We start from the raw sequence: 11,503 nt of genomic DNA on the forward strand, positions 1-11,503 counted from the left end.
ATGACACACAACGGTGCAGCGTATTTCAAATAATGATATATGGTCAGTGCATTCGGCACAGCCGTATTTACTCTGCAGACATTTACCAGGCGCTGCATCACAGCCAATGATAGCCAAGATGCTATGCCCGCCTCCAAGTTGGCCAGTGGCCTTAGCTAGCTACAGGTGTACTTTTAGAGACGAAGGTGCTGTCACCAGAAGAGGTAAAGCATTCTAGAGACAATGTTTTTGGTACAGTTGAGTACGTATTCCTCTCACTTCAGAATTTAAAGGCCAACCTTGAGCACTGTTAAATTGTGTTCTTACTTTCTCTCTCAGAGTACTGTTTATGTTGATTTTTTTTTTTTAGTTTACTTGTCCAGTGATTTGGTCAGCCAATTTTTCTATTTCCTATGCTAATATGTGTAAATGGAATCCTCAGGTAACTTGAATAAGTATTTATCCTTGTTTCATATTAAACCTTTTCAATCTTGCTATCTAATACAACATTACCTTTTCTTAGCAATCATTTCTAAACTTATGTTATTGCTGAAATATTCTCTGATGCCCTGATACTTGGAATTAAAGTACGGAAAGCGTTGTTGATTTGCCCTCTAGATTCTGAACGTTGATGACAGCATTTAGATGGTGATAATAGCATTATTTAATAAGTAGAGCTATATAATCTTTAATATCTGTTGGTATCTTTAAAATCTGTTTTTACTGGTCCTAACATTGCATAAGACGGAAAAGAAATGTGCATGACTATGGCAAATCCATTTTCCATATGAGATGCTGATGCCCTATAATTTTAAATGACTTGCAATTATACCCTAAACCATTAATATTTAAAGTACAAATATTGTGTATGTGGCAGTTGGTGTACGCTCCACACTTTATAATATTTGAAATTTTGCACAGAAGAGTTAGAACTGGAAGTAGAACTCACATATTTTTAACACTGCTGTACTGTAAGCTACAACTAAAACGGAATAATTGTCGACCCCCAAATTTTTAGAAAAACAGAATTAACAGACATTATCTATTCTATAATTTACAATTCCACACTATATTATATGATTTTTACTCAATTATAAGCTTAATAAATGTAAGCTTCATTTTGATGTTACAAAATTTTTCAAAGTACATCAAAGCATGATTTCTAGGTGCCCCACCATCTGAACTGGTTTGAGATCTGTGCTTTAGATTCATCCTTTCATTTAGCAAACTTTTATTGAGCACCCACTATGTGACAAGCACTCTTTTCAGCACCATTAATACAGTGGTTTATGAAACAAAGCCATAGCACTCATGGAGCTTTCATTCTACTGAGTGGGATAAATGATAAACTAGTACACAAGTAAATAAGGAAGTTTAAGATGGTGATAGGTGCTATCGAAACATATATGCTGGAATCTCATTCATTCTTCATTAACTTTCAAGTATATTAAACAATAATATTCGATGCTTACTTAATCTTCTTTTCTGTTTCCTTTTATTTTATAATTACTCATATTTAACTTTGTTAATCACCACAAGAGTAGGTTTTTTCTACTGAAATATATTTGACATATAACATTGTTCGAATTTAGGTGTACAATGTTAATTTGATACATTTACATATTGTAATTGTAGCAATAATTAGCATCAATATCACATTACATAATTATCCTTTCCTTTTTGTGGTTGGAATCATTAAGATCTTGTCTCTTAGTAAGTTTGATGATTATAATACAATATTGTTGTCTATATTCACTATACTGGGCATTATCTCTAGGGCTTATTTACCACAAGAGAAGTTTTAATGAAAATAAATTTACAATTTAACACAAGTTTCATTCATTCATTCGCTCGTTCAATATTTATTGAGTCCCTGCTATGTGCCAGGCACTGTTCTAGGCACAAGGAATACAGCAACAACTACAACAAACTAAAATTCTGGCCCACATGGGTTTTAATTGAGTGTAACCTTTTTGTTCTGGATGATTTGCATAGCATTCTAAATATATGTTAGAAAATATCTTCCGGGAATCTCAGCAAAATACACGATGCAATTGTATCAGAAAGACAACTTTATATATGTATATAAAATGTAATTTTCTGAATAGATTGTTTTATTCATCACTTGAGGAAAACACACACACAAAGATACACATAGACTTGTCAGTTATGTACAGAGGATAAGAAGATCTCCCCAGTACATTACCTCAAGGGTTATTAGATTCAGGTATCAATAGCAATTTGAGATTTGATTCTCAGCTATATATCTTCATTATGTGTAATAATCTTCATTATATGCTTCTGGTTCTTAATCTATGCACCTGTTTTTATGCTTACTAATAATTTGGGGCCAATATTAGATTTTTATGCCAAAATAATTGTTATGTATTGTGAATGGCTTTTACTTTCTTTTGGATATACCAAGTTGTTTAAGTTCTACACAATATTATCTCCACATTGCCTTTTTTTAAAAGTCAGGGCATGGTCTATCATTACTATTGTTTTATGTTTATTTGGTTCAGTAAAGCAAAAAAAAAGTCCACGTTTCTCTGACAGCTGGTAAATTGAATTTCTAGTTGAGTTTCCTCATATTCACTTTTAATTAATGATCATATTTGAGTTCCTTTGACATAGTACTCAAGGTAAGCTTTTCCTTTATTTCTGCCTGCTGTCAAATAATTTGGACCAATAAATTAGTTGTGTATTAGTTTTCTTGGGCTGCCATGACAAAACACCATAGACTGGATTGCTTAAGCAACAGAAATTTATTTCTCACAGTTCTGGAGGCTGGGAAGTTCAAGCTCAAGATGATGGCAAAGTAGGTTTCATTCTGAGGTCTCTTCTTATGGCTTATAGGTAGCTGCCATCTTGCTCATGTGACCTCTTTGTGCGCACTCAGTGAGAGAGAAAAAGCTCTCTCACAACTCTTCACCCTTTTATAAGGACACCAATTCCATCAGATTAGAGTCCCAGCCTCATGACCACACCTAACCTTAATTACCTCCCAAAGGTCTCATCTCCAAACACCATCACGTTAAGGGGTTGGGCTTCAACATATGAATTTTTGGAGGATGCAAACATTCAGTCTATAACAATGTTCAATATCAACAAAAACTTTGAATGTCAAGATAATTTTTTGTAAGATTATAGATTTCTTTATTACCACTCTCATTTATGGAAAGTCTAATTATGAAATAAGTGGTTTGCTTACTGTTTTATATTGGAGAGATGACAATCGATTACCCATGGGCTGCGAGCTACAAGTAAGATCTGAGAAGAATCCAACACGTGGAAAATCAGGGCTATGTCATTTGCTGTCAGTTCCCCCGCAGCTGCCATTGCCAAACCACGGGCCAGTTTTAGCTCCTGGTTAACAAGGTAGTGATTAAAGGGCCTCACTGGGACTTAGGGGGCAGTTTCAATTGTTGTTAGATAACTAGAAACTGTGTTTCAGTTTTAAAATATTTTTTCTCGGCTTCATTGAGATATAATTGACACATAACATTGTGTAAGTTTAAGGTGTGCAAGGTGTTGACTTGATACACTTATATATTGCAAAATGATCACCACCATAGCATTAGTTAACACCTCTATCGTGTCACATTTCTTTTTTTGTGTGTGTGTGAGGAAGATCAGCCCTGTGCTAACATCTGCCAATCCTCCTCTTTTTTTGCTGAGGAAGACTGGCCCTGGGCTAACATCCATGCCCGTCTTCCTTCACTTTATATGGGACGCCACCACAGCATGGCCTGCCAAGCAGTGCATGGGTGCGCGCTCGGGATCTGAACCAGTGAACCCCAGGCTGCCGCAGCGGAGCGCCTGCACTTAACTGCTTGCGCCACCGGGCCCACCCCCTACCATTTCTTTTTTGTGGTCAGAGCATTTAAGACCTACCTCTTAGCCACTTTCAAGTATACATCAGAGTGTTATTAATTATAATCACCATGCTGTACATTAAATTTCCAGAACTTATCTATTTTAAAACAGGAAGTTTGTACTCTTTGACCAACTTTATGTCAGCTAAACATCGAATTGGTTGTAGTATCATTTTTTTAAACATTTAGATACTGTCATTGAGACAAAATCACAGTCTACTTGGAGGCAACTGTCTTTTATGACCTATAAATTGTAAATATGCAAATATACCCTAAGTACAACTCAGAGGAGGGTGAGTGATGTAAAACTGAAGGAAGAACTTAAAATATTGATGTAGATTAAGCAGTGATCTTATCTCAGAAAAGGATCTATATTTCCTTACTTCATATCTCATTGCAGTATCATGCAACTTCACTGTTTTCTTCAGAAAATTTATCCTGAAGTTTTGGTCTCTTCCTCTTCCTCCCTCTCCCCTGTCCTAGATACACCTGCAGTGCAGGTCTATTTCACACAGCTGGTGAGGTGCCTGTGATACTACTATGCTATTGCTCTTCAGAGTGGAAATACCAAAGTGCAGAGCAGCTTGGGAGGAGTTAGCCATATTCAAACGTACAAGCTGTCAGAAACTTGTAGAGCCATCCAGGTTCTCTTTCACTCTGAGAGCACTCCTCGCTGGCCAGTTCTCAAATCTTCAGTTATAGTGACTCAATTCTTAAGAGTCTGAATAACAGAAGATATAAAATAAAATCATTTGCATTATTTGCTATGTTGATTTACATTCTGAACCCCTTCACTTGAGAATAATATAGATATATAAAGTGTACTGTGGGTTTATTAAGCTGAATATTTTATTTTTAACACTGGGAACTCTTTTTAACATGTTTTCATGAAGGACAAAGGACACTTTTGGACCATTCATAAATCATTTTTGAAAACTTAGAGCAGTACTTCTTGACTTGAATGTACATATGACTCACTCAGGGATCTTATCTTGTTAAAGTGACAATTTTGATTCAGTAGGTCTGGGTAGGGGCCTGAGAACCTGCATTTCTGTCGAACTCCTAGAGGCTGCTGATGTTGCTGATCTGTGGACCACATTTTGAGTAACAAGGCACAATAAAATTAAATTATCAATCAAACATTTTCCAAATCACCAATGGAGTAAAGGAATTAAGTAGTTTTGTCTCAGAAATTTTATAGTATCTCCCTAGAAAGATTGCCTTTCTTGCATTTATTAAAACCTTAAGAAGATTTCACTTTTGTGAATGCTAGAATGAACGGGTAAGGGGAGGTTGCTATTTTGCATGGCTTGACTCATCTGATAAATCCAAAGTAATTGCAATTTGTTTGCTAACTCTGAGTTAAAAGACAAAAACAGTTTACTAAAAATTTCCAGGTAGCAACTTTTGTTTTTAGTTTTGAGTGAAATATTGTAAATCCCTTCTTTCTCTTTGTTCTCCTTCCCCCATTTTGTTAAAACATTTGTTAGAGTTATTTTTCAATCGTCCTCAGGTGACTTTCTGAGAGAGGGTGATTATTCCAGGATTATTCCAAGACTTCAATATTGGGAAGAGGAGTCACTAGCAGGACAGATTTGGCAGAAGGCATCCAGCCCTCTTACTTCTGCCTGCCTTCTTAAGAAACCCTGGTGTTCTCTCTTTGGATTACATGCTGTGGGCATGTGTAACATTTGAGGACTTCATGTAGCTTGTATTCTCCATGTGTAAACAGAAGAAGTAGCATCTAGACCTGTTCTCTTCAAAACTCTTCTGCCTGCAATTAATGTGAATACATTCATTTCTCCGGTAAAGGAGCAAGAAGCTCAATTTTGGCTCCAGGTCCAAGCCAAGTTTCCCAACACAACCTAACTACGGGTTACTGCACTTTGGGCTGTAAAGCAAGCCCCTTTGGTTTCTTTGTCTACTTGATCAAATGGTTACAACAGTGGTTGGGGGAAAATTGTGGTAATTTTTCTTATTCAAACTCTCCAAAACTTCCCCTTTTGGTAGATTTTCTTTCTATTTCTTGCTCCTCATCATATTCTGTTATCTCCTCAGCTTCTCTCCATTTGAAGGGAACCAAGTTTCACTTCCTTTGAAACTTTTAGAGTCCCTTTCAACCTACATGTTGAGGGTACACATAAGAAAAATTTTCTTTATTCTCGAATCAAGCTTAAAAACAATGAGAGAAAGAACCATTCTCGTTGGGTTAATCTAGAATATAAGAACACACTGAAGGAAAAAGATTAACTCATACAATTGGAATAACGCATTGATGTTGGAAAGACGGTGTTGCAGGTAGCTGTCTCTCAAATGGTAAAACAAGAACATCCCTGGAGACTTAGTCCTTACTTAGATTAAATTAAAAAAAAAATAGATTCAGCTAAATACTCTGTAATGACCACCTGGCAAAGTGCTCTAGGATAAGCAGTAGTAACTTCAAAGTTCCACAAAGTTCAACCTAGAGGTTCAACCTAGGTTCCTAACCCCTTAGGAAAAGTGTGATAGAAATAGTATATTACAAATTGAAAAGTTATTTAACAAATGATATGCTTAGGGATACTTTTCCTAAATGGTCAAAAATCACACACTCTGCATCTTTTAAAAAACCTGTTTTAGAAATTTCTCTGGAGATACTGCTAATCTCATCATTTTAATTTATTTGGCACCTATACTTTCCCCTGTTCAACCATCTAGATAACCTTTGTCTAATTTCTTTCCTGGGCCTCCCCTATTTTCCATGAATTCAGATATTTCTTATAAGGATTTAATATATGCATCCATTCTCTGATAACTTTGGAACATAATTTATCCAGATCAGGAGAGAAACTGGATTACAGGCTCCATGAAGTCATGCTTCTTTGTGCTCATTAGAGTAACCTGGCCATGGCAGGCACTCAATCTATTCTAGAATCTTTCCTCAGACATAAGTCATTCTAAAATATTTGACATGTACCTTTTTCTTTTGAGATTTGAGTAGAGATAATAAGCGTAGGATATGAAACTAAAAGCAAAAGTGCTTTATCATGAGGCTATATTTCAATTAGCTATAGAATTAATATATTGACCACCATATAGAAATTCAATTAGTGAAAATATTAGGAGATTTTATTTTGTCTATATTCCTAGCTATTCGTGACATTTTCAAGAGAGCAGAGTATAGCCTTATTTAGCCCTGGGGGCCAAAGACAAAGCATAATAATTAGAGATAATGAGGATGGTGGTGTGTTTTATAATTCTTCCCAACTTCCCAGAATGTAAAATCTTTTATTTGATGTTGTCTTAAAACTAAAAGAGCTTTCAAAAGTATATGCAAATGGCAGGACATAAATCATTGTTCTCTTTGTTCAGCTATAGTTTAGAAATTGTAAATTTTCATTGAATATTATCAACAAAGTTTGAATTGAAATTCAATGTTGAAAATATCAACAAAATATCAAAAAAAGTAAGTGATGGCATTTGGCATGTGCAGTTGATTGTGCTACTTTAACAGTGCTACTTCTACCTGACTGATATTCTTTCAAATGTCCATACCTGTGGGTCTGTACATGTGATACACATATTTCATACCATTCTTTAATAGCTGAGTAGTTATGCTATGTTTTATTGTGATTTATTTCTTAGTCTTGTAATAATTTGAAAATAACATTAAAACAAGTATTAAGATTATTTACAAATATTTACAACTTTGGCAATTCAGTCAACTCATGGTATTAATTGAGGTTCAATGTTGCACAACTGAATTTATCATCAAGTGCCAATAGAGACATACAGGATGGTACATGCAGGAGAGTTTTGATCCAGGACTCTTTCCATGTTATGCAATTTCTAAGGAGTGGTAAACTATGTTAACTCAAAATTTAGCTCTAAGGTACAAAAAGTTAAATTGTGATAGGTCTTAATGTATAGACTTACAAAAGTTGGGTCTAACATTATAGGGAAGGTGAAATTCTATTAGTAACGCTAATTTTTCTGCCAACAGAAAAATTATACGATAAATAAAAATTGTATCATAGAAAAGGGACTTCTGGGCATGGAAAGTTAAGAAAATGTGATATGAATTGAAGTCATGGAAATTTTGGAGATAATATTGAATTTATAATAAAATTGTAAATAAAAATGGTTAGCTTACTAAAAACAAGTTGAAGGATCTAAACTATATATGAAATTCATCATTAAATATATATATTCGCAGTGTAGAGGGTATGATAAATTTATTACTTCTGTGATTATGCATCTACAAGTTTCCTATGTTGTTGAAAATCATAGATTAAGCTAAGTGAAAGGACACATTTTAATTTATGAGTTCATAATTTATTCCTATAAATGTATGAAAATTCAGAAGTCCATCATTGGAATAATAAGAATCTAAATGTTGCAGAATTTGGTGATTGTTACCAATGTCTCCTCAACTTAATATTAAGACAACTGGTCATGTAATTCATATAAGATACCTTCAGAATATACCAAAGTCTATTTTGATAAAAAGCATTTTTAAATTTCATTGATGTTGAAGAGATGCTTAGGACCAATTTACAAAGGATTTAAATAAGTTCATTGCCAAAAATTGGATTTGATTTTAATAAAATACTGCATTTAAATAGCACTACTAGAAGAAATATAAAACTGAGGAGTATGTCAGTAAAGTTTAAGGTGAATTAGCTAGAGTTTTTGATATAAATTGTCATGCATATCTTTTGGACATTATGATAATGAAGATGAAGTGTTAGAATACTTTACAAAATTTTTGAGAAGTGATGAGCAATGTAACCCAAAGTTTAACTTTGAGGAACAAAAAATTATGGTTAATTTGCGATGTTTTTGATAATTACACTCTCTGACTCTCTAAGATGCATAGTAGCAAACAGAATCAGATTCTAATGGTTATCTTGGCAGAGAAGCTGGCCCAGATGAGATAGAGGGCACCATGAGAAGCAAATAAATTGTTGCATCTTCAAAGCAATATTATTTAAATATTTATTCAAGATCTGATCTGTGTGCACAGAGAGAGATTGATTTTTCTTTTAGTAAAAGTTGTCTAACTCTTTTTCTTCAAATAGAACATGAGTTACAGATAGTTTTTCCAACTGGGCAAGTTCTTGAGAAACATTAAACCCCTTAAAATTTGGATAATGTAAGTCACTTGTTTCCAGTAGTCACTGTTGTGCCAGGCATTATGACAATTGAGAATTTCTGCTGACTCTGAAGATCCATCTCACGGGACTAGTCTCAGTATTAGAGGCAAGGTGGATGTGCCACGTACCATCTTGAATTTATGTGTTGCAGAAACATCAACAGAGATATCCTAAAGGAGTGCTTTTTTAAAAAAAAATTTAACATCAGCAGAAATGGGGGCCTTTTGTATCTCACCAATGACTCGAGGAATTACACGGGAAACCTGAATAATTGGTAGCGGCTTCCTACCTTATTTCAGTGTTGTTTTTGTTTCCCTTAGAAATTGAAATAGAGACATACGTGGCAGCTGTCACTTTGGCCTTCCTCTTAACCTAGCTCTGCAAACACAGGTAAGCTTAGGTCAAGAGAAAAACAGAATTTTGCAAGACTTTTTGTGTTGAATTCATGTGCAATCTTTTCCTTTACTCAAGTCAACAAGACCCTCTTCATCAAGGTCTGCACATTCAGTTTTAAGCTCTGAGCAGTTGGCCTACCAGAGTTCAAGCAGTGTTTCTAAGCATCTGTAGACTATTGCCTGCAGAGAAATTGAGAAGCCTTTGCTAGATTTGACTCCAGTTTGCAGACACACTGCTCTAGCACTGGAAAGTTAAGAGATTTCCTCCTCCAACTTAGTTCTGCAGAGGGAGAAGCTTGGAGGAAAGAAATCTTGTAATTTTTCAAAACATCTGTAATCAAGCTTTACAGACTTCAGTGGAAAGATTTACTTCATGAAGAACACCAAAAATATATACTAAAAAAGTTAAGCTATGAAAGAGCTCTTTCTTGTCAAATGTTTCTGTGACTAGAATTTACTTTTTTTTTCTTTTTTCAACACAGGAGAAACGTCCTTCAGGAGGCTAGTTATGAATGTGAGGAATGCCCCAGTGATCCAGTGGATGTGAGCTTAGGACTTTACATTCTGTCTTCTTGTCCAAACCTCTTGAAAGGCCCTGTTTTCGGGGTGATGCCATTCATGTCATGGATGAGAGGACTTTAATGACTGTTGGCAGAGAGCTATAATGTTCCGGTTAAGAGAGCAGAGGTGAACAGCTGTGGAATTTACTCATATGAGTATCAAGGCAAGGTATGTTGCCAAGTATGGAAAAATGCTTCACCTGTGTATATCAAGAATAACAACACTCTTCTTGTGGACAAGGTTTTGCTTAACGTTTTGGTGTCTTCTCATTGTGGCTACTAAATAGGGATTCTTCTTTGGTATCAATATGCATTTAAGAAATGTAGCCCAGAGATGGCAGCACCAGAGGCAGAAGTAGTTGCATTCAGTAGCACGGTGAAAAGAAACAGTGTAGCTTCACGACCTGCATCAAAGTATTAGAAAAACGTTTTTAAGACTCAGGCATTATTTGATGAGGCACTTCTTCAAACTTTTCTTTCCCAAACAATCCTTTCAAGAATAAGTAGTTTCTCCAAGTTATCTCTAATCATTCATAGACATCTTTTTTGGTTAATGGCAGGGTTATGAGAACATTGGTGCTTAAAGACAGGACTTTTGTATTGGAGAAAAGTCTAAGTTTTAGTAAGTTCTTAGCCTTTTCAATTCAAATACTCTTCTCATGAGAACAATTCATACTTTCCATTGTATTTTTAGGACTGACAGATGTAAAGAGTTCCTTCAAATTTGTTTTTTTTCTCGCTTCCTCGGAAGGGCTTTGCAGCACAAAAAGCATATGCTTTTCATTTCATTTCATTTCGGGTGATGAAAGTAAAACTCAAGAATGCATATGCTCTATGGTACTCAATATAAGATTTTTCTCATTTAAGCTAGGACTCATAGACACAAAGATAGAGGCCCATAATTGTAATGTGAATGTTTATTTTTTATCCTCTCATTTATTAATATTAATTCAGCCAATATCTTAAAGCACTTACTATGTATTAAGAGCTGTGCTAATAATCCCAGGGTACCTCTGCAGACAGACAGACGTGGTCCATGTCTCTGGAGCAGAAATAAAGAGGAGTGAATAAGCTACATTGTTATAGTTCTGCACATGCTGCGATGTGGCCACACTTGACCTAGCCTGGCACCAGCCCCGTCTTAGAGGAGCCAGGAGAGACTTCTTGGAGAAGTGACATCTAATTTGTGCTCCAAATTATCTCAAGGAGTTAGCCAGGTAATGAAGAGAGGAGACAGTATGCCTGGTAGAGGGAATAGCATATGTGAGGCCCAGAGGCAAAGGAAGGCAATGAGTGTCTTGGTAAAATAAAGCAGTGTAGCACACTGACATGGGAAGAAAAGTGGGGTTGAGTGGAGAGGTGAGTAATTACATGTGATGCAGGCTTTGTGAGCCATATGGAGTTGTTTGGATTTTAACAATGGTAAGCTATCTAATGTTGAAAGCACAGGTATCATAAATTGGACTTGCGTTTGAAGATGTGTATCATAGCAGTTCAGAGTACAGATTCTGGAGACAGAGAGCCTGGATTCCATTCCTGGCTCCACCGCTTATTAACTC

The 11,503-nt window shown here is 35.5% G+C and overlaps 1 long non-coding RNA gene across 1 annotated transcript in view; it reads left to right on the top strand.

Moving 5' to 3' along the window:
• The window catches only part of LOC131415314 (uncharacterized), a 59,646-nt gene that overhangs the window by 45,808 nt on the left and 2,335 nt on the right, over positions 1-11,503 (top strand). The window contains exons 2-3 of the long non-coding RNA XR_009222412.1: positions 9,310-9,379; positions 9,867-10,113. This is a non-coding gene — a long non-coding RNA (uncharacterized LOC131415314). The remainder of the gene's footprint in view (positions 1-9,309; positions 9,380-9,866; positions 10,114-11,503) is intronic.

The sequence above is a fragment of the Diceros bicornis genome, chromosome 16 (assembly GCF_020826845.1).
Source record: "Diceros bicornis minor isolate mBicDic1 chromosome 16, mDicBic1.mat.cur, whole genome shotgun sequence".
NCBI lineage: Eukaryota > Metazoa > Chordata > Mammalia > Perissodactyla > Rhinocerotidae > Diceros > Diceros bicornis.